This window comes from Hylobates moloch, unplaced genomic scaffold (assembly GCF_009828535.3).
Source record: "Hylobates moloch isolate HMO894 unplaced genomic scaffold, HMol_V3 SCAFFOLD_4, whole genome shotgun sequence".
Classification (NCBI taxonomy): domain Eukaryota; kingdom Metazoa; phylum Chordata; class Mammalia; order Primates; family Hylobatidae; genus Hylobates; species Hylobates moloch.
Genome location: NW_026652279.1, coordinates 105,748,695 through 105,770,995, shown reverse-complemented (window position 1 = coordinate 105,770,995; position 22,301 = coordinate 105,748,695). Strand labels below are relative to the sequence as shown.

Genomic DNA, 22,301 nt, shown 5'->3' with positions numbered 1-22,301 from the left:
TCGGAGAGGCTGAGGCAGGAGAATGGCGTGAACCTGGGAGGCGGAGCTTGCAGTGAGCCGAGAGCGCGCCACTGCACTCCAGCCTGGGCGACAGAGCAAGACTCCGCCTCAAAAAAAAAAAAAAAAAGAAAGAAAGAAAGAAAATAGCACTCTGGTAACAAAAATTGAGATGAGTTTTAATAGGCTAGAGTGACTCAATATAAAATCTCATTTTTTATGTAGGTTTAAAAAAGTAATTTCTTTTTTTTTTTTTAATATGGAACGCTTCACGAATTTGCGTGAAGTTATTCAACAACATTTCTCCAGGCCCTTCACCCCAACGTGTAAAATATGAATCTCTTTGACAACATCCCCAGTAAGAGTGGCCCTGACTTCCTTTGGAAAACTCACTGACAGAGATCTAAGTACATCTCAAAGTGTCCCGTTGTTTCTGAGTTGGTTGGATTGTTAAAACCTAAGGTCCTATTCGGAAGAGACATTTCTTCTTCTAATATGCAGTATTATTCTCTGCTTCTATTCAAGTCTGAGTTCTGCCCAAGAATTGGTTTCTATACATTTTAATAGGAGGTATTTTTAGAGGTCAGTGAAATAGTACTGTGAAATTGAAAAGAATGACCCAATTCCTCATCTCCTTTCATTAGAAGTGATACATATTAAACCTTATCTCCCACATAAGAGAGATTAGGTAGAATTAGATATTCTTAATAACTCTGAATTATCAAGTACTCCAGTTTCCCAGTGAACCTTTGAAAATAGTGCAGATTTTTGAATCAAAATAGCATTTGGGTCTTTTCTGATAGTCTAATACTCTTTGTCATGTGGTCAAGACCAAGGCAAACAGGAACAGGGACTAGGGTCTCAGCGTCAGGCAGATGAGAGAGGTGATTAAAGCTGAAATGCAGTGTGGAAGGAGAACCAAATCAGGTGAAGAGTGACTTCACCAGCTGTGCAGAAATCAAAGACAAAAATTATCAGATTAATACAAGAAACAGAGATGGTGAAAGCATTTGAGGGACAAACTGAAAGAAGAAGATAAATGATAGAACTGAGGCTCAGTGTTGCTCAGAAGAATTTTCTGGCTAGTGTTGATACCCATTGGGAAGGCCAAAGCCCACCTTGCTGCCTTCATTTATCAGAAGGTGACGTTTTTGTTTTGGATGTCTGATGTCTGCTAACATGTGCCCAAACAACAGGACAAAAGATGTCTCAAATCATTTTTAGTTGTATAAAGGACATTCAGTTTTTATTTGAAAGACCTAGGTTCAAGTTCCAATGCCACAACTTAACAGATGTGGATTCAGAGCAAATCACTGACCCTCTCTGAACCTGTTTGTTTTCTAAATAATAATAACAAAGCCCAGTTCTTAGTCCTTAGGCATCCAATGAGCTCAGGAGTCTTTCAGCATTAGGGAGCATTCTACAGTAATTAAAGGTAGATTTTTCTAAAAGAAATAAATCTTGCAGGCTCTGAAAAGAAAAACTCAGCTCTTTGTTTCTCAGGAGATGTCAGCTGCATAAAGAGAGCAAAGTGGGAGAGTTTGTATTTTCCTGTACCGTTCTGTTCAAGTGTTCCATGGCATGTTTTTTCAGCTGCTAATAATGGAAATTCCTGCTGCCAAATATGTATTAATGATAACACCATTTAAACCCTTCCTGGCTGCCACTTTAGCACTAAGCCAGTACATTTGGGTTCCATGAAGCCAGATGGTACACATTTTTCTGGAATTTAGCTTTATGATGCCACTTCAATTGATTCTAGACTTTGTTATATGGTTCTCCCCTAATCTGTCTTACATTATTACAGGAAAGAGAAGTACTTTTTAAAAAATAAACTTGATTTTTTAGAATAGTCTTAGATTTACAGAAAACTTGCAAAGACAGTTCTTATGCTCCATGCTCTGTCTCCTTTGTTATTAGCATCTTACATTACGGCACATTTGCTGCAATTAATTCACCAATGTTGACACATTATTATTAATTTCAGTTCATACTTTATTCAGATTTCCTTAGATTTCACCCAACATCCTTCTTCTGTTCCAGGATCTCATCCAGGATGCCATATGATATTTAGTAGTTGTGTCTTCTTAGGCTGCCACAGTTTCTCACGTCTTTCATTTCTGATGACCTTGACAATTTTGAGGCATTTTTTTGAATGTCCCTTCATTGGGAATTGCCTGCTGTTTTCCTCATGATTAATCTGGAGTTACAGGTTTGGGAGAGGAAGAACACAGAGGTAAAGTACCATTTTCCTCATGTCAAGGATACATTCGATGAACATGACTTACCACTGTTGTTGTTTTTGATCACCTGGCTGAGGTGGTGTCCAGCAGGTTTCTCCAATGGAAAGATATTCTTTTATTCCCTGTTTTCACACTGTGCTCTTCTGAAGGAAGTGGCTGTGTGCAGACCACACCATCTCACCTCTTTGAAGGTGGCGTATCCATATGAATTACCTGGAATTGTTCTGCATGAGAGATTTGTCCCTTTTACCCCATTTATTTCTTTATTTATATCATTATGGACTCATGGACATTTATTTTATATGTTGAATTATAATCCCATACTACTTTATTTAATTTTTTCTCAAAATTTTCCAGCTTTGGCCATTGGGAGCCTTCAGTTAGCTCCTGTATTCCTTTATAATACCTTCCTCATTGTGGGGTTTTGTTTGCTTTATGTTTGCTTTTGTATTTTGAACACTTCCTTACTTTCTTGCACTATAAGATACTCCAGGCTCATCCTGAATAGGTCTTTATGGTGTTGAGGTACATATCTTCTATACTTAATTTGTTGAGAGTTTTTATCATGAAGGAATGTTGAATTCTGTCAAATGTTTTTTCTGTTTCCATGAAAATGATTGTACGGTTTTTGTCTTTCTTTCTGTTAATGTGATGCATTGCATTTATTGATTTCTCATATATTAAACTATTCTTGCATCTCTGGAATGAATCCCACTTAATCATAGTTAATTATCTTTTAATTTTAAAATTTTAATGATCTCCTAAATTTATTATTACTTGCTTTATGGCCTAGCATAAAATCTATATTGGAAATTTTTCCATGTGTACTTGAAAAGAATATGCATTCTGCTGTTGGTGGTGGAGCACCTCGTATATGTCAATTAGATCAAGTTGACTGATACCGTTGTTTAAATCTTTCTAGTTGTTTTATCAGTTAATGAGAGGGGAGTATGTAAATCTCCAACTATAATTCCAAACTATAATGCCAACTATAACTCCAACTGTTTCTACTACCAATTCTGTCAGTTTTTGTTTCATGCACTTTGGGGCTTTGTACAAATTATGTATTATAAATTATACATTTATAATTGTTTCGTCTTCTTGATGTATTGATCCCTTTATTGTTATTAAATGTCTCTTTGTCTCTAGTAATATTTTTTGTCTGAAGATCTATTTTGTCTGATATTAATGCAATAATTTCAGCTTTCTTCTAGTTACTGTTTGCATAGTGTATCTCTCTGAAGTGTGTCTATTGTAACACAAATCTGCTGTAATTTATTTTTTGTTTCTTCATTGTTGGTTATTTATGTTAAGCATTGTTTTGTAGATAGTTTCCCTTCAGATGTTTAATTATTTTCTTAGAATAAAATTCATTTAATTATCATCCCTCAAACCAGAAATGTTTCAAAAATTTTTCCATAGTTATATGGGCATAATGATTATCCTTGGGAAATTATAAATTGATGAAAGTTATAATTATTTTGAAAGGAGTTGTACTATATGTTTTATATTTATTACATAGTTTAACATAATCCTTAAAACAATCTGGTAATATAGATACTTTTATTATTTTTATAATTGTTTTTTGAGACAGGGTCTCGCTCTGTCACCCAGGCTGGAGTGCAGTGGCACAATCTTGGCTCACTGTAACCTCCACCTCCCGGGTTCAAGCGATTCTCCTGCCTCAGCCTCATGAGTAGCTGGGATGACAGGCGCGTGCCACCATGCCCAGCTAATTTTTGTATTTTCAGTAAAGATAGGGTTTCACTATGTTGACCAGGCTGGTCTTGAATTCCTGACCTCAGGTGATCCGCCCACCTTGACCTCCCAAAGTGCTGGGATTACAGGCATGAGCCTGTAATTTACTTTTATTTTTACAGATAAATACCTAAGGATCATAGAGATTAGGCAACTGGTTCAAGTATACAAAACAAACACTAAACAAAAGAGCCAAGGTTTGAATTCAATTTCTGTTAGACTCCATGAGATAATATGAAGTTTTTCTTTAACTCTTTCTCTTCTCTTACTTCACTGCTCTCCCCACACAAGCAATTTTTTTTCTCCTCACCTATCCCCGCCCCTTTCTTTTTGTTTTTCTTTTTGAGACAAAGTCTTACTCTGTCACCCAGGCTGGAGTGCAATGGTGCGATCGCGGGTCACTGCAATCTCCGCCTCCCAGGTTCAAGTGATTCTCGTGCCTCAGCCTCTTGAGTAGCTGGGATCCCTGCCCCTTTCCTTTCAGATACTCAGTGGTTCATAGTGTGAAAGGAAAGTAAACACTTTCGCTGTGCCAAAAAGAAAAAAATTAAGCTGAAAGCTGAGTCATGCAAGAAACTGCCTTTCCTTTTGTTCCTAAGCAGACAGCTACAGATAAAAGGTTAAACGTCTCCACGGGTAGCTACTCTATGTTCACCTTATCTCAATTTACTGAATGTGAAACAAATATATAATTGACTATTCTCCTACCTGCTTTTTATCTCTTGCAACATGTGGATTCAGCAATGTGACCATCTATCCCCTTCCTCTTTCCACTCCTGCCCACTTTCCTCCTTTAAATATTGAAACCCTCAAAATAATCTCTGGAAAAAGGCGCAGATCACAGACTGTTTCTGTGGTTCCGTGTTCTTTTCTCCTGGTCCTGTCCTTAACCTTGGCAAAGTAAACTTCTGAATTGATTTAGACCTGTCTCAGATACTTTTTGGTTGACCGTAGCACGTTATTGGTCCCTCTGTCAGAGCCCAGAAACTGTGATGAACTCATTCACAGTTGTTGATGCCCTCTGTAAAGGTATTGCCACGAGTGGGAATCCCGTTCCATAAGAATGTTATCTTATTGTTTTGGTGGAAGAGAAATACAAAATGAGGACTTGGGAAAGGGGAGTTATTTTTGTTGTTGCTGTTAAAGTGGTATATAATGTGTGTGTGTGTGTGTGTGTGTGTGTGTGTGTTTGATGATGGTGGTGGTGGCCTATGTATTCTTAATGAGATCTCCCAAAAATATCCAATCCTTTCTCTCCAGGCTGATAAGTAATAGCTGCTTATATAGCATCCATCACATATCATTTCACAACAGTCTCTAGGAGGAAAACCAAAACTGATGATGAAACATAGAAATAATTGGCAAGTAGATTGATGATAGTGAAATCCTTGTGTACATAACTGAAGAATACCATAGGGAAGGCAAAGAGGACTTTTGTCTGAATGGGGATTAGTCTATCCATCTATCAATCTATCTGTCCACACAGATATACATAAATACACACATCTGTATATTGCTCATTCTATATATGCATTTGTATAGATACAGATATGGCTTCTCTACTCTATGTCGAACTAGCAATTACTTTTTCAGCACAAAATACCTTACTCAGCAATGATCCTCATCGATGAAATCAGATTTTGTTACATCACCAAAGAGTTCAAAAGCTATTCTCCCTTTTGTATTCTGTGCCAATGGAAAGAAAAACACAAGAAGAAGACTGAACTTTAAACTTAGCGAATTTGAAATGTTGGGAGAATTTTATAAATGGCATAAATGATTCTAGATACAAATAGTGTTATTTCATGTTAATACTTTCCCAGAGCCACCATCCTTTTCTGAGTCTTCAAAGTGATTTAATTTTGATCTTTTAGAAATGTTCCTTTCTCCTGAGAAAAAAATTTGTCATGGAAACAGTGGCAAATGCAAAAAGGGTGGGCATTTACAGTTCCCCAAACTGTTAGAATTCTCAAGTTCTGTCCCTGTTTTTTTATGATAGTGGGGGCACAAGGACAGGGATACGGACCGAGGGAGTGTTTGCACCAAGAAGAATATCTAGAAGAGAATTCTGTACATTTCAGTCTGAATTTCACTGGATATATGCCTTATGGGGAGAGACTAAGATGTAGAAATAGAGAGAAGAGACCACTGGTGAGAAGATGAGGCCCTTCCTAAGATTTTTAATATAAATTTATAAACATACAGGTATATGTGTATACATATATGCTTTGCACATATATGTATTTATGTGTTGTGTGTACATATGTCTGTGCATGTATATGCATATACACACATATATACATACAGTACGTACATACACACATATGCATACTTTTTCCCACTGAAATTGTTGAAACTCTTGAAAGTTGGACTTGAGTAATCAAAAGCAATGCTTATTCTTTTCCATTAAATACCAAGGAAATCATATTTACCACGGGTCCAGAAAAGTCTTTTCTCTCTTTCGCCTCCCCACTAACCAGTCCCCACTCCTTTAGCACATGCTATTTGGTCACTGGCCACCCCGAGTGGCTCATCTAGACAGGAGTATGTGGCCAGGGCAGGTTAGGGGTCGAGATAAGGTGGATGTTTGCTGTAAGGCAGTGCCTTCCTCTCCTTCCTAACCTGGGGTTGTGCTTCTGGGCATGTGAAATGTATTGGTCCTTACTCCGATTTCCCAAATACAACCTGAAAATGTGCATGTAAATGCCTCTCTCCTTTAGCCAGACATCTAGAGGGCTATCTGAGGGCCTCAGAAGTAAAACTGACCTCCCCAGGGAAACTAGGCTCTCAATTCCTTTCTTAATTCTCTGTAGGATAATAAAACATGAAGTAGAAGATCTTCTAGACCAGCACCTTAAATTTGCAGATGGGAAAGCTGGAACCCAGAAAGGCTGAGAGGCTCAAGGTCTCACAACTGTTTATGCTCAACTGGGAAATGAATTTGTTTCTCTGGCGCATCAGGCCAACATTCTTTCCACTCAGCTATGCCACCTCCTGCCTCCTGAAAAGATTCTAGCAGGACACTCTGATGAAAAGGACCTTATCTTTTTACAACTGCTGCTTAAAGTTTTTTTTTTTTATCATCACACGATTTTATGAGTTAAGTTATGTACATAAACAAATACTATTACTTATTACTTGTTTACTCTCGCCCTCCTTTTGGACATCAGAAAACCGAGGGTCTGAGTTGCAGCAACTCCCACAGAATCTCAAAAATGCACCCAGACTGCTCCTGCTTGCAGGACAAACACTCAGTATAAGCTTCCGATGAGGAATGTGGCTGTTGCAAGAACAGGACGCCACGATTCAATCCCTTCCCACGGCTGGCCCTGGCTGCCCACTCACATCAAGCAAGGGCACAGCATCCCTTCCGACAGCCTGACCCCCGCCCCCAGATAAACCGACATGTGGATTGCCAAAGGCATTCATATGCGATGGTGCTAAGACTGCTTGACGCTAACACCACACTTTGATCATTCAGTCAAATCAAAAAGCATTTATTAAGCATCTGTGTGAGGCTCCCTGCGGGGGCTTCTCTTTGTATCCCTAGCATTCACACTTCCCTGCGTTTCTTCTGTGTCTCTTCACCCCTGCCCAAGAAAACTCCCCTATCCACAGGAATCTCACTGCTGGTGTTATCATGTCTTACCCAGAGTGGGATCCTGTTTTGGTTCCTCCCAAGATGTTATTCAATGTCCAGGATGGAACTTTGGGAATAGACTGGTCCTTTCTCCATTGTAGAATCTACGCATCCATCTCTGCTTCCTGGAGATTCTGTGTGAGGAGCACCTTAGTTAGGAATCAGAGCAAATGGCGATGAAATTTCAGTCTGTTTTCTTCTTTCAGAATGCAGAGTGAACATTTAGGAGGGTTTTTAGAAAAGCAGTTTACAGCCAGTAATTGGAAGCATTGAAGTGTTTTTACAAGACCAGTATCTCATTACAGATTTATGATTTGCTTGAAAATAAATCATTTATTTTAGGCTTGAACTTTAAAAAGAAAAAAAAATAAAAGCTTAGAATGATTTTCTTCAAGTTTTCTATGACATTCTTTACATCAGGAAGAGAGATGAGGGAAGGCAAGATGGAGGTTTTAGAGAGAACGGGGTTCCAACGTTATTTTTCCCTTGGTTCATTTATGAGACTACATTTTCCTAGCTGCATACACTATTTCCATTGTATGACTCACACAGACAATTTACTACATTTAAAATTGTGTTAAATTCTTTCAGAAAAGCTTGGGTCAAATACACATACTATGTATACAGTTGGAAATTCTTCCTCATAGATCCAGCTCATGGTATGGATGTTGTATTTGTGTCCTCGTTGCCATGGCAACTAGAAAAGGGTTAAGCTAGGGCCTCAGAAAACCCAGAGGCTGTGCAGTAAAATATCATAAGTGTGTATATACTTCCTAAAAATATACTACTCAAATATGGATTAAGAAATCTTAAAACCACTGTCTTAAAATTAATTTTTCATTCCTAGTATGCATGTTATTGCCTAAAAAGGATATTCTCAAAACAATCTCTTTCACCTCACTCCTTTTCTCTCTAAATTGTCATCTAATGACAATTTATCTCAAAAGACAGACTATGTAAATCCATGAGAAGTGCTTTGGTTTTTAGATATGGATGAGAGACATGCCAATGAGAATATGAATGAAGTTGTTTTCTGGCTGAAACAAAGTGTCTTTTTTAGATCTCTCTTTTAAATCCATTTATATGAGAGTAATAAAACATTCTTCTCCATTTATTTAAGAACTTACTAAATAAACCCGGGCAACCCTTAACAATGCCAAGATGTTAAACATTCACCAGCTCTAATAATTCAGACTCTTCTTTGTGTTGGCTGATGGCCCTCAGGTCCCTGACTACCCCTTTTAATTTTCTTACACACTTTACCCTGTGAGATAAATTTTAAGAGTTTTCCCCAAAATAACACTGGATAGGAGTACAGAATGCAATTCTGTTTTTTTTGTTTTTGTTTTTTGAGACGGAGGCTGGCCCTGTCACCTAGGCTGGAGTGCAATGGCGGGATCTCAGCTCATTGCAACCTCCACCTCCTGGGTTCAAATGATTCTCCTGCCTCAGCTTCCCAGGTAGCCGGGATTACAGGCACTGGCCACCATGCCCATCTAATTTTTGTATTTTTAGTGGAGATGGGGTTTCACCATGTTGGCCAAGTTGATCTCGAACTCCTGACCTCGTGATCCACCTGCCTTGGCCTCCCAAAGTGCTGGGATTACAGGCGTGAGCCACTGAGCCTGGCAGAGAATGCAATTCTTATAAGGCCCAGAGCCATTGCAGAGTTGGATAAAACACCATATTTTATATCCATATATCTTTCTTATTTACATTTCCAGGTGCAAAAGGAGGATGGGTAAAAAAACCTTCACTAAGTGGTTCCCTGTCCCACTGCCCATTTCTTAAGGATATCAGGGAGAGTATTAATACATCCCCTGGTCTAAAATTCCTGGCTTAACTTTTAACCCTTGACACAGTACCAAAGTTTTCCACACCCTTTATTTATTTCAAGATATTTCTATGTAGGAAATATATTTTATAATGAAATAATAAATGATAAATCATAAATGGCTTTATGATTTTATAATAAACATAAATGGCTTTATGATTTTATAATAAACATAAATTTATGGGAATATATTTAAATGTTCACTTTCAACCTTTGATACCGTCTCATATTTAATATCTAAGAATCAAGAAAATAGTTCAGGGTCAATATCCTGGCCCTTCTTCTGCCATCTGGTGGAGAAATAGAGAAGCAGTGAAATTGATGCATCAGGAGTTTCTTCAGAGTCCTTAAATGCATCAGCAGCAAATGCTTGTAGGGTATTATTATTGTTTATTATTATTATTCATCAAACAGTACTCATCAAGACACTTGGCATCATTAAACATCATGCTCTGCAAAGTAACCACATTCAGTCTCTGTCCCCAGAAGAACTATGAAACATTACATGATTGAAAGCTCCTGGACGATTTAGTTGTTTTCAAGCAATCAGTTCAATACAGTGTAAGGAAAGGACTCCTTAAGACGATGAGGTTAGCATTTAGCAAATTTTAGCAGTAATTTGCTTTATAATGATATTCTTACCCCAAGATGCTCATGCTTTTCTAAGCACTTCTAAAGAGAAAGAAAGAAGGGAAGGAGAAAGAGATGGATGCAACTCTCTAATGCCTTACAAATCCCCCAAATGACATTTTAGGCTCATTTTTAAAACCATTTAAGAGTGTCTGAAAGACTCTTTATGAGCAAAAATAACATCTCCATGAGGTATCTGCATCTTAATCAAATTTATTATAGTTTACAGGGTATGGAGAGCGGAGATGTAATAACAAACATCCTAACTGCCACAGATTTGAGGAAAGTGACAACCTCCTCAAATTAACTTCAACAAAACGATGTTCCAAGCCTGTTGAATTGCCCCATACATAGCCACATCTGAATTCCCATCTTCTTGCCAAAATCCACAGAAAAGAGGCAGCCATAAATCATGTAGGAAATACATTGATTGCTATTAAAAATCCTGTACATTTCATGGAAATGTGGCTCTTTATGCTGATGGATTCTGGCTGAAGGCACTCAAGACCAAAGGACCATGCTGTTTTGTATTGAAAGTGGCTATTGGCTTGGTCCATTGCCACCTGCTCTTTGGTTTTAAAAGGGCATTGAAATCTAAGGAAGGCCCTTCACAGTGTTCCAGAATCACTACCCGTGACATAAATAGAGAAAAAAGCAGTGCTGATGTAACCAATGCTCTCTTAACTCGATGGGGCTCTCAAAGGGGTTATGGAGCATAGTGAACTCCCACCCCTACTTCCTGCTTCCTCCACTCATCACTTTCTTGGCCCAAATAACCCTTTGGCTTAAAGAGGGGAGGAAGGCTCCATCTTGAACATTGCCCATTATAAATAATCAATGTGCATATTTTGGATATGCACTGGATATGTGATGCTTTTCTAAACAAAATGAGAATTTATGTACCCCCAAAATAGACTACATAAATTACATCCTTTAAAAATACATCCGCTAAGGTTTTTGTTTTCTTTCTTTTTTTTCTGTAGCTGCTTCTTTATTTCAACTTCCCCACACACATTCTTGACTGCTGTGGCAATGCGAAAGAAAGGTCAATGCAATTTCACAATTGATTCCTACAAATTCTTTCCCTACCAGAGTGTTCACCAGGGAGATCATGTAACATCTGCCTGTAAGTGGTGGGTTTGGAGGCCATGGAAGAGTAACTGGTGATCACCTGGAGCCAGTATGGGTTTCTTCATATTAGGTTATGTCAGTCTAAACTCATTTCTTTCATTGAAATTGGTACTGTAATACAAATGCAGTGTATCTAGATGACAGCAAAATTTCCTGAAAGATGAAGGAGAAAAGATGAACTGAATCAAGGCCGGGCACGGTGGCTCACGCCTGTAATCCCAGCACTTTGGGAGGCCAAGGCTGGTGGATCATGAGGTCAGGAGATCGAGACCATCCTGGCTAACACGGTGAAACCCCGTTTCTACTAAAAATACAAAAAATTAGCTGGGCGTGGTGGCGGGTGCCTGTGGTCCCAGCTACTCAGGAGGCTGCAGCAGGAGAATGGCGTGAACCCAGGAGGTGGAGCTTGCAGTGAGCCAAGATTGCGCCATTGCACTCCAGCCTGGGCGACAGAGCGAGACTCCGTCTCAAAAAAAAAAAAATGAACTGAATCCAAATGTGCTGGATTTGGGGTAGGTGGATAGATAGATAGATAGATACCAAAAGAGGGACGTTTCCAGTAGAAAGCTAAACCATTCTGTTCTTTTTTCACATTTTAGTTAATAACTTGAAAGAAATATAAAAGGCGTGCCTTTAGAAAATTGCCCAATAAACATTCAACTGACGATGCTCTTGATGACAGTCCATGTGCTGGGATTTGAGGGGAGCAGCACAGGCAATGCAGAAAGCCTGACCTTTGGGAGGCTACAGGCTCTTTAATTATGCTGATGCTAGAAAGCAGGAAGAACTAAAGATTGGATAACAGAATCACAAGCAAAAGCCAGGCAGACATTTTTTAGGCTAAATTTCTCAGAGATGTATGAGGTATTCTAAATTCAAGATCAAAAAATGTAAGAATCCAGCAACATTATAAGAATCCTCTTCCAGAATAGGAAGCTATGGCGTTAGCAACTGCTTCATGGAAAAAAACGTAATGGTTTGAGATGACCGATATAGGGTGACAATGTGACATAGCTCCCCAAAAGACCAGCGCAATCTTGGACTGCATAATATAGATATATGAAACCAGAGCAAATTGGCAACCACTCCTTTATATTTTATGATGTTTCTAGTGATCTCAGAGTATTGTATTCTCCAGTGGACACTGCACATTAGTCGGGTCACAGACAAACTAATGCCTTCCCAAAAGATCTGCTGAGATGATGATGGGTTAGACACTAGAAGCTATTCACCAGCAAATGTTTATTGAGTTCCTACTTTGTTCCAGTCACTAATTTTGGTGCTAGGGATAAATGATGGCTACAACAGACAAGGTCCCTGTTCACATGAGGATGACTACTTCATGGCTAAACAAAAGACAAATACATAGTTGATAAGATAACTTTATATACTGATAAAAGCTATTTTAAAAACCACCAAAAGCCATGTCATGTGAAGCACATTGAAAAGGACTAGAGATCTGATGTTTAGACTGGAAGGGGAAAGATGAAAGGTACACACAAATACCTTATTAAAATATAAGAAGATTATTTTACATAGGAGACAGACTAAATATATTGTGTAAGGGCCTGATGAATAGAACCATGGCCAGTGGGAGACAGAATTGACTCAACATACAATAAAACTGCCTATAAATCTAGTTATCACAAAGGAAATCAAGGCTACTCCAGAAGAAGATATATTCTCCAATCTACTTACCAAACCAGAAACTGCACAACCCTTTTGATCAGGAGTTGTAGGCCCACAGCTGGAAGGTTCAACCTCTGTGTGCCCTCAGTACTTTGGAGGTGCCACTAGTAGCTCTTCTCACTCAGCCCATGGAGATGTCATGTCTGTCTCCCCAGCTAGACTGCGAACTTCAGGAGAACACAGGCTGCAAAAACATATTGTGACTTTCCTCCTAGTACTCTACGTGACTCCAGCAGGCACTTAATAAATGTTCAACAGAAGGAATTAAAGTATCAAATGAGTAGTATTATTGGAAGACTTTTAAGATGCTTACCATCATGTGGTTCTATAAGTTGCACGTATTTCAGGGAGTGGGTTATAGAAAATCTTAATTGTTTACTTGAAAATTTCAACTGGACATCCCTCAAATACATAAAACCCAATAAATTAAAATGTGTATCTCTTTCCCAAAATAATTGTTTCTCTTCTTATATTCAACATCTTATAAGGTGGCATTGTTATTCACCGAAACAAAGGATCTGGGCATAATTTTGGTTGATTTTTTCTCCTTCCACTCCATAGCCTCTCTCTCTCCAATTCCTGGGTGGTTTCCTTAACTTTGCCTAAACCATCCTCTTCATCCCCTACAACCTTGGCTGTCATCATTTTTTCCTGGTTTCATAATCAGGAATCATTCAGTCCCAAGTGACTAAAAACTAACTCAAGCTTGCTCAAGCAAAAATAAACTTATTGGCATGTATAACTCTAAAGTCCATTGGTAAACTGGTTTCAGACACAGGGGAATGTAGGCACTAGACTGTTAGAGGCTCAACCAATGTTAATACAGCTCTGTTTCCCCTTCTTCTTGTTCATTTTCCTGTAAGTATTGGCTTAATGATCAGATGTTCTCCATGTAGCAGGAAAGATGGCCTCTGGAAGCTGCAAACCTACATCCTTTTATGAAGACGAAGAAGAAGAAGAAGAAGGAGAAGAAGAAGAAAAAGAAGAAGAAGAAGAAGAAGAAGAGGAGGAGGAAGAGGAAGAGGAAGAAGAAGAAGAAAGAAGAAGAAGAAGAAGAAGAAGAAGAAGAAGAAGAAGAAGAAGAAGAAGAAGAAGAAGAAGAAGAAGAAGAAGAAGAAGAAGAAGAAGAAGAAATAATTCTATGTCTGGGTATGCATATGTGAATTTTCAGTAGAGAAGCTTGATGAATACTGCTTGGATTATGTGCCCACCTGAATCAGGGATGGGTACGATAATGGGCTGAGTTTGGATCATTTGTCCACCCTTGTGTGAGTGGGCTGGGCAATGAGAGACAGGTGATTCTCTTCCAAAGAAACAGATACTAGACAAAAAAAAAAAAAAATAGCTATTCTGTACAGTCACACTCTCTCACTAACTTCTTAATTACTCCGTGTCTCCTACTTCCTCAGTATATGCTCTTTGTTGCCAAAAAACAAAAAAAATGATCTTCCTAAACGGCAATTCTAATTCTCTGTCTTCCCTCCTGAAAACCCTTAAGTGGCTCCTACTGGCCTGTAAAATAAAGTCAAACTTCATTCAATTCTCACTCCCGCCTACCTCTGATGTATTTCTCCCTAGACTGCTCTCCTGGCCAAAGCTCCAGCCATTCTCAACTGCTTGCAATTTATCAAGCATACAAGATTATTTTGTGTCTTCAGTCTTTACTCACAGTATCCCTCTTCCCTTCCTTTCACTAGTCCCACAATCCCATTAATTTCTTCCCAAGAGTTTGCCCAAGAAGCATCTCTCCCTCACCTCCCATCCCCCACCCCCCAAAAAGCCTTTCCAGCTCTCCCTCAGGTAGGATTTATCCACGTGTGCCCTGTACACACCTTTGTCTCTTTAGCTTATGCATTCGTTTACATGCCTGTCCCCGTCTAATAACCTGTCAGCTCCTAGAGGACAGCGATCAAGCTTCATTCATCCTTGTGTTCCTGGTAATTACCTGCAGATAATAGGCACCTAATAAACCCTTTTGAGAGAGAATGAAAAGAGGAAGGGAGAAAAGAATAAAAGGAGGGAAGGACAGGAAGAGATTCCCCAGAGCTTGTCTTTTCTTCCTAGATAATAAATACATTTTGAAAATAATATTCTGGGCAAAGGCTCTTGCCTTTGTTATCTAAACCAAGCAATGAGTAATGGTGAGAATTTCAGGTCCAGTCACTGTGAAAGGTAGATGCAGGGAACATGGGAAGAGGGGACAAAAAGGTGACCTTTTATGGCATGGGTCAAGGCAGAGCACCTGCATATCCCACCCGTGTAGAGCGGGAGCCGGGTCACAGGCTGGTGAAGCGGCATCTGCAGCAACATGCCATGGCCGCCCTGTTTCTGGCTTGCTTCTGACTGGGCAGTCGTGTGGAGAAATGAAAATGAATGGAGAAATTAAAAAGATGACCTAATTTTCTGCTGAAAGCATTTCCAGTCATAGGTCTGAGTGCATTTTAATTATACCTGGACACAGGGGCCCCCACTCAGACGTAACTGTAGTCCTGAGTGGACTGTCCCTGTGGCTGTAAAGAGTTGTCTGAGCCTGTGCTTCTCTCAAGAGCCTGACATCACACTGATCATTAAGCAACTGCGCAGAGGAGCAGCTGGGCGTTTCCATGGCAACCTGCACTGGGTTGCCCGCAGATCTTGGTAACAAGAGCATTTTATTATGGGTCATTAAGGGCAAAAGGCTTGATTTACATTATTTCCTGTAAAATCCTATTATTTCAGGTGTTACATTCCATCTCCATCTATGCTGCTTTTCTAGAAAAAATTCCTGAGGGTTATTAGGTGGAGAAACCATAAGAGGCTTCAGGTAAACCAAGCCATACAGTGATCTGTAGATGAGAAAAGTATTTTGCCAAAGGGATGTGTGGTCCAGAGGTATCTAGTGTTCTCCAAGGCCAGAGAATTCTCGCTGTGAAATGGGAAGTCATTCTTTTTACTGTCTGTTCCCTTTGCCTGAGTCATGCTTTTGACTGGCATTCATGAGGATTCTTGGATTCTGTGTTGTGCTAAATAAATAACACCAAATCTGGCCTGACTCTTCCTTAGCCACATCAGCTGCTGTCCCAGGTGTTTTACATTCCAGAGTGACCAACATGCAGCAAAAGGTAGCTCCTATCAGCGCTTAAGCACATAAAACTCTAGAAAGCCATGAGCCTCTCTCTCTCCTCTTATCTGTACTTGGGAGCAGGGAGATTAAGCATTCAACTCTAGCCAGTGTCTTTCTGGTAGCCCAGGCCCCCGGCCAGCACTGCACGCTGACCTGGAGTAGATGGACAGTGATTGCTTTTGAAGTGTAGTAGCATTAAGTCTATTTGGGGAAGGGACTCTGGAAGGTCATTGTCTCACAGCTCCATCTGCTATCTATGATTAAGGATATCAAATCTACAGAGGCCATACCACAAATGCCATAGAATGTGCTCAAGCTTCCAAACCTGTGTAACCTGATGATAGTTAACTTAGTCCTTTCTGAATGCTCACAAGTACTTTATGACTGAGAAGATGCTGGGGGTCTTGCCCACCAGCACGAAAGCTGAAAACTAGAGACAAGCAGCAGTGAGGTATCATTCTTAAGTTTTTTGAGTTAGTTTAGTACGTTAGAAATATGCGAGAAGCTTCCCTGTTCAGAAAAAGCGTTTGCCTAAATGAGTGGAACAATGGGCATGTCATTCAATTAGTTCACGATTTCACTGGCATGTCACACCATCCTCCAAGGATGCAGTAATCGACTTCAGATTACCTAAAGCAGAGCTGTGGCCAGCAAGTGGGTGATTGTGCATCCTCTGCTTATAAAGATGATGCTACTGAATTGCAGGCTATTTTTTTTTAACGAAAGACTCCCTCCTCTTAATATTCACCAGAACTGTTAGAGCTAGAAAAAGTAGATTTTTGTTTCAAATTTCAATCTTTGAACTATAGAATTAAGTCATCCCTAGTATGAACAGTGCAGTCTCTTCTATTTGGGTTGAGTGACCCAAGGCAGAAGGCAGGGGAATTAAGACAATATGGAGAATGTTCTTGGGTATATCTCCTGGTGAGACAGAAGGACCAGAGAGCTGAGAACAGTTCAGATTTCCTGCTGAGCAGCGTGAGGCACCAACACATAGGACATCCAGTGTACCTTTCAAGTCCAGAAGATATGACTTGAGGGTTATGACAAAGAGATTATTTTACAACTTTCTTTTCTTGCCCCACCAAAGGGTTTAGGCTAGATTAGATTTGGAAAATGAGGCTATACTATAGATACACAGTGTCCAGTATGTCAACACTCACAGAACAGAGGTGCATAGAGTTTTGATAGTTTTATATCAGCAGTTACCGCTAGCTAAAAGGGTTGCAGCTACATGATGTGCCAAACATCCCTTTAAAATGATTGCAATTTAAGAAGTCCAAGGCCAAGGTGGGCAGATCACGAAGTCAAGAGATTGAGACCATACTGGCCAACATGGTGAAACCCCGTCTCTACTAAAAATACAAAAAAATTAGCTGGGTGTGGTGTTGTGTGCCTATCTTCCCAGCTACTAGGGAGGCTGAGGCAGGAGAATCACTTGAACCTGGGAAGTGGAGGTTGCAGTGAGCCAAGATCACACCACTGCACTCCAGCCTGGCGACAGAATGAGACTCCATCTCAAAAAAAAAAAAAAAAGAAGTCTCCTATTTCAGGAAGCGAATCTTCCAGCTATGTAAATCAGTGAGTATACAAATGATTAGAGTGAATTTTAGAGTGAAAGGGGGCAGTTTTACAGGCAACTCCCCACAGCTGGATTAAAAGGTAGCATTTAATCATAAATTATTGTCCTAAACCCCCTCCTTCAGCTCTGATATGTTTACAGTCAACTCTCATAAAGCATTTACAAATGAAGAACTGTTTTTCTTGTATAAAGATAACTGAATAGGAACGGTATTTGCACATAAAATTAATCCTTTGCAATCTATGTTTTAAATTTCCTCTATAATACATTGAGATAATTTCTGTTTGGTGTAAAATTTAAGATAAAATTTGTATGTTTAAATATTGTGAACAGAACATATACAGAGCAGATTTAAGGAATGAAAACATATTAGACACAATAATGACAAAAAAAGAGATACAAAATTTTAAATAAAACCCAATTCAATAAAATGGAAAGGTCCTAAACTTGTAGTGGTGTTAGTTACTTCTGAATGTGCCCTTCCCTGGTATATTCCTGGCTTCTAAATAGAAAAAATCAACAATGATCTGTATTACCAAAAATAACAGTGAATTAATATTATAATGGCTTGAGCAAGATGAACTAATTTAAGGAATGAATCAATTATATCTTAAGCCATTAAAAATTAAAATAATCTTGTTCTGAATGAAAGGTCCGACCTGCTTGTGAACATGTCTCAGAAAAGATTCCTCTTTCACATTATTTCTCTTCTCAATAGTCAGGAAGAAAATCATTACAACTTTTCCAGGCCTGTTTCTCCTCAGTTCCTGAAGAAATCGTTACCTTGTCATTTAGCGTTGGGCCTACAAAAAACCAGAAAGTGTTGTTGAAAATGAAAGGTTTAGTTATTTCAATACTTTGCATAGGCAAAACGGTTACTTGAATGATTTTTCTTTTATTTCTTTAAAAAAGAAAAGTCATATCTATTTATGAGAGGAAACTTAAACTAATACTGACTCCTGGCTTGACACTTCTTTTTGCACTGCTGACTTCAATACTCCTGATTCCATATCTCTTGCTAACATATGTGACCACAAAGTGTATTAACATAGTGACATTACATTTCCTCAGTGTGACACCTTTTATTCTTTGATTGGATGAAATGGTCAAAGATGTCAAAACAGTCCCCTTATAAGATACCTTTACAGGCTAATTGGAAGTCAGCAATGGTCAGGCCTGGAGACCATTTAAGTCACAGCACTCTCCAGGGCTGATTAACAAAGAGATCTATAGTTAAAATTTCAAAGACTAGCAAAGCAGAGTAATAGCTTTCACTGTCTATGTCTGAGTCTCAGGAGTTTTAAGGGCCTCACAAACGCCACCTAATGATTTTCTGCAGCATCTTGGTAGGATAGTAGGAGGCTGGCATACTGGCTATGGAGCGCGGATGGGGCTACTAAGCCATTGTAGTGGATATGGGATTTATGTTGGTAATGCATTAAGCGATGCTGTTTTTAATTTCATTTTTAAGGATTTTAAGTACATAACACAGGTTGATCACGCTCATTAGTCGAAGTCATGCTATTAGCATCAATCTGAGGAAAGTACTTGATTTGTTTTAACACTTCTATTCATCTTCCATTTCTCATCCTATTCCTTTCTCTATTCTACTGGGAAAGTATGTAAAAGTATGTCTTGTCCTTCCAGGTCCACCATATGTAAATGTGTGCATTATGATCCAGCAATTTTGCCCCTGGAAGCAGACCCCAGAGAAAAGGTAGTACAGATTCACAAGGAACTGTGCACATGTTTCTTTTTCACAGAGTTGTTTGGGGAAGAGTAAAAAGTTGGAAGCCACATGTGTCCACCACCAAGTGAAGAGATGCATAAATTATGGCTATACACATGGCAGAATACTATGTAGCATTTGGAGGTAAGGAATTAAATTCTCATATAGTAGCATGAAAAATGCATGAAACAGAATGAGATCTAGAACACAATGTCATTTATGTAAAACTTTCAAGCCATACACATAAAACAAGGCTAAGTATTTCTCAAGATACATGATTATTTCTTGTTTTTCAAGGAAAAAATGGATGTACTTGATTATGAATGAAGAGAAGAAAGACAAAGAAAAAGAATAAATGTAAGTAAAGGGGAAATGGAGTGGTCGATGGATACAATTCATTAACTACATACCAACACAACGCAAAGTATGTTACACTCATTCTCTTATTTCAAACATATTAACAACCTATGAGGTAGATACTATTATTTCCCCTACTGATAGTTGAGGCAAAGGAGACTTGGAAAAGCTAAATATCTATCCAAAGTTTCACTGCTAGAAAGTGGCGGAGCCAATTCACACATGTAGGCAATCTGGGCCAAGCCACCATGCAGTCATAAAATCTTCATCTCTGGAGAGCTGTACTATGGTAAAGTTGAGATCATTCATTAGGAATTTCCCCATAGCCAGTTTTCTGTTACAACTCTATGTTAGCTATCAACTAACTGTTAATTGTTTTTGTTTCCAAGTATCTAGATTCCAGGAAGTATTAAAAGTAGAAGACAAAAATATAAACAACATTAATATATTCAGCTTCTAGAAACACATACATTTGTATCTGATCTATTCCTTAGTGTTTCATTAATTTGGTTAGCATGAGTTGATATCTAAGAAACAAATAAGGCTAAATGCACTTCAAAATTTGATTTCTGGATGTAGAAAACTGAGAAAGTTTCACAATGTGGTGACTCATCTTCTTTACTGACGCTGAAAACCTGACTTGACCCTATATATTATTTCTCTTTAAACTCTGTAGATTTTTCTCAGTAGATTATTAAGCTTCTGAGAGTATGTGTTGTGTTTCTTATTAATATAAGATATAGCATAGTTGAACTTTAAAATATGAAAGAAAAATGTTAATTAACTGTTATAATCCATTAAATTTTCTTCCTAGAAGTTTTGCGGGATGTGTCTAGGTTACTAGAGATTAAATTTAACAGCGATGAAATCTCTTGGCTATAAATCTAAGTAAATATAATTAAAAAAAAAAGTCCATAAAGCCAGGCCACACACCTATCATTGAGTTGAGGCTCTACTTGCTCTATAATTGCTTCACGGAAATGTCTTGTGAGAGCTCCACAAAGATGGCACAAAGTCTGCTTCTGATCAATGAAAGAAACCAAGACAAATGTGAACGGGTCACTCCACTGTCATCACTAAGTAATATAAATGCTTGAGATTTTCACTATTCTAATAAATATTTTCAGTATGTAATCCAGAAAGAGAAGTAAAAAATTCAATCAGGAAGCCATGACAAAAAGTATTGTCTGTTGATAATCTCATATGAATCCTCAAAAGCTAGAATAAAAAATTAGGGGTAGAGTGGGAGGGGAGATGAAATTTGTCTTAGATGAACTTTGATATTCATGGTTCCAGAAATAGAAAACGAATCGAATAGTAATAGTGGAAGGCAAATTTAATACTTTCTATCTCTCAGATATTTACTAGCACCTATTACAAAAATATTTTTATTTCCACTAAGAAGAACCTAATTAAAGGATTCTACAGGGACTCCATTTCTTTCTATAAAGCAATGGTTCTTTGTGTTTTGGTGGGTTATAAACCTCTTTTAAAATTTAATGAAAGACAAAGACAATCTTTTTGCAAAACGTACACTCATGTGTCATTTTGCATAAAATTGCAGGGGTTCATACATCCAAAATGCAAGGACCTAGATTAAAAACATCAAACGTATAGACTATACAGCAACTCAATCTACATTTCCCTCACCAATTCGTTTAAAATGTTTTAAAGTTTTCTAAGAAACACCTTGACATTTACCATTTTTGCAGGTGTTCACAGATTATACAGAAAGAAAATCAATCATACTAATTTGAGCAAAGCCCAGTTTTGGCATAATTAGATTTTGTTTATTTAACTGGAGCTGCCATTGAATTCTGCAAATTGCAGACATCATAATGACACTTCCAGGAACTAGTGCTGAAGGACACAAAAAATACCTGGTTACCAAGGAGAAGTCTAGTGATGCCTTGTACTTGAAGAAGGGGGCAATACTAATCAGTGGCTATGTAAAACTAATAGCAGACAACATCAATGTTTCTAGCTTTTTGAAAAAGTAAATCTATAAGAGTATTCCAGTGGTGTAGCTGACACTCAATTAAAATATTCTTGTCTAACCCCCATGACAGGTACATTATTAAGGTTTAATGCAATCATATTTTGGCAGCAAATAGAAATGTTATTTCCGAGGTGCACTGAATCAAATTGAAAACATTTGTTAAGTGATGAGATCAATTCTTTGTCTTGGGATGATCTAATGAGAAGCATTTATCCATTAGAAAAGGCTTTAGATTCCAAAGCTATATGTTCTACTTACCTGAATGTTCATCTCCATTCCTCAGTGTCTTCAAAACAGGGGTGCAATAGAGATCTAAGATATCGTTAGAATCTGTTCATCTAGCTTGGCCATGCCTAATGAAGGATGTCATTTTCTATTTTCAGTTTTTTAAAGTTGTTTCTGTGTGGATGATATTATTTAAAGCAGCATGACAAATACAAGCTAGATAATGAAAAGTTGGGAGGTATTATGAGGATCCCTGAAACACGAAAGCAGAAAGACTGGATTTGATGCTCGGCTCTGTCACTGAATGACTGTCAACCTGCACAGTCTCTGCAGGCTTTAATTTCCTCACATATAAAGTGAAGACAGAATGTTTATCTGTTAGGG

The 22,301-nt window shown here is 38.4% G+C and overlaps 1 long non-coding RNA gene across 1 annotated transcript; it reads right to left on the bottom strand.

Annotated features, from left to right (window-relative positions):
* Positions 1-2,078: 2,078 nt before the first annotated feature.
* On the bottom strand, positions 2,079-20,693 carry LOC131383303 (uncharacterized). Its single transcript, XR_009213245.1, has 6 exons — positions 20,627-20,693; positions 18,267-18,410; positions 12,932-13,106; positions 7,648-7,772; positions 5,602-5,684; positions 2,079-2,197 (listed from the first exon to the last, which is right to left on the bottom strand). It is a non-coding gene; the product is annotated as an uncharacterized LOC131383303 (long non-coding RNA).
* Positions 20,694-22,301: the final 1,608 nt, after the last annotated feature.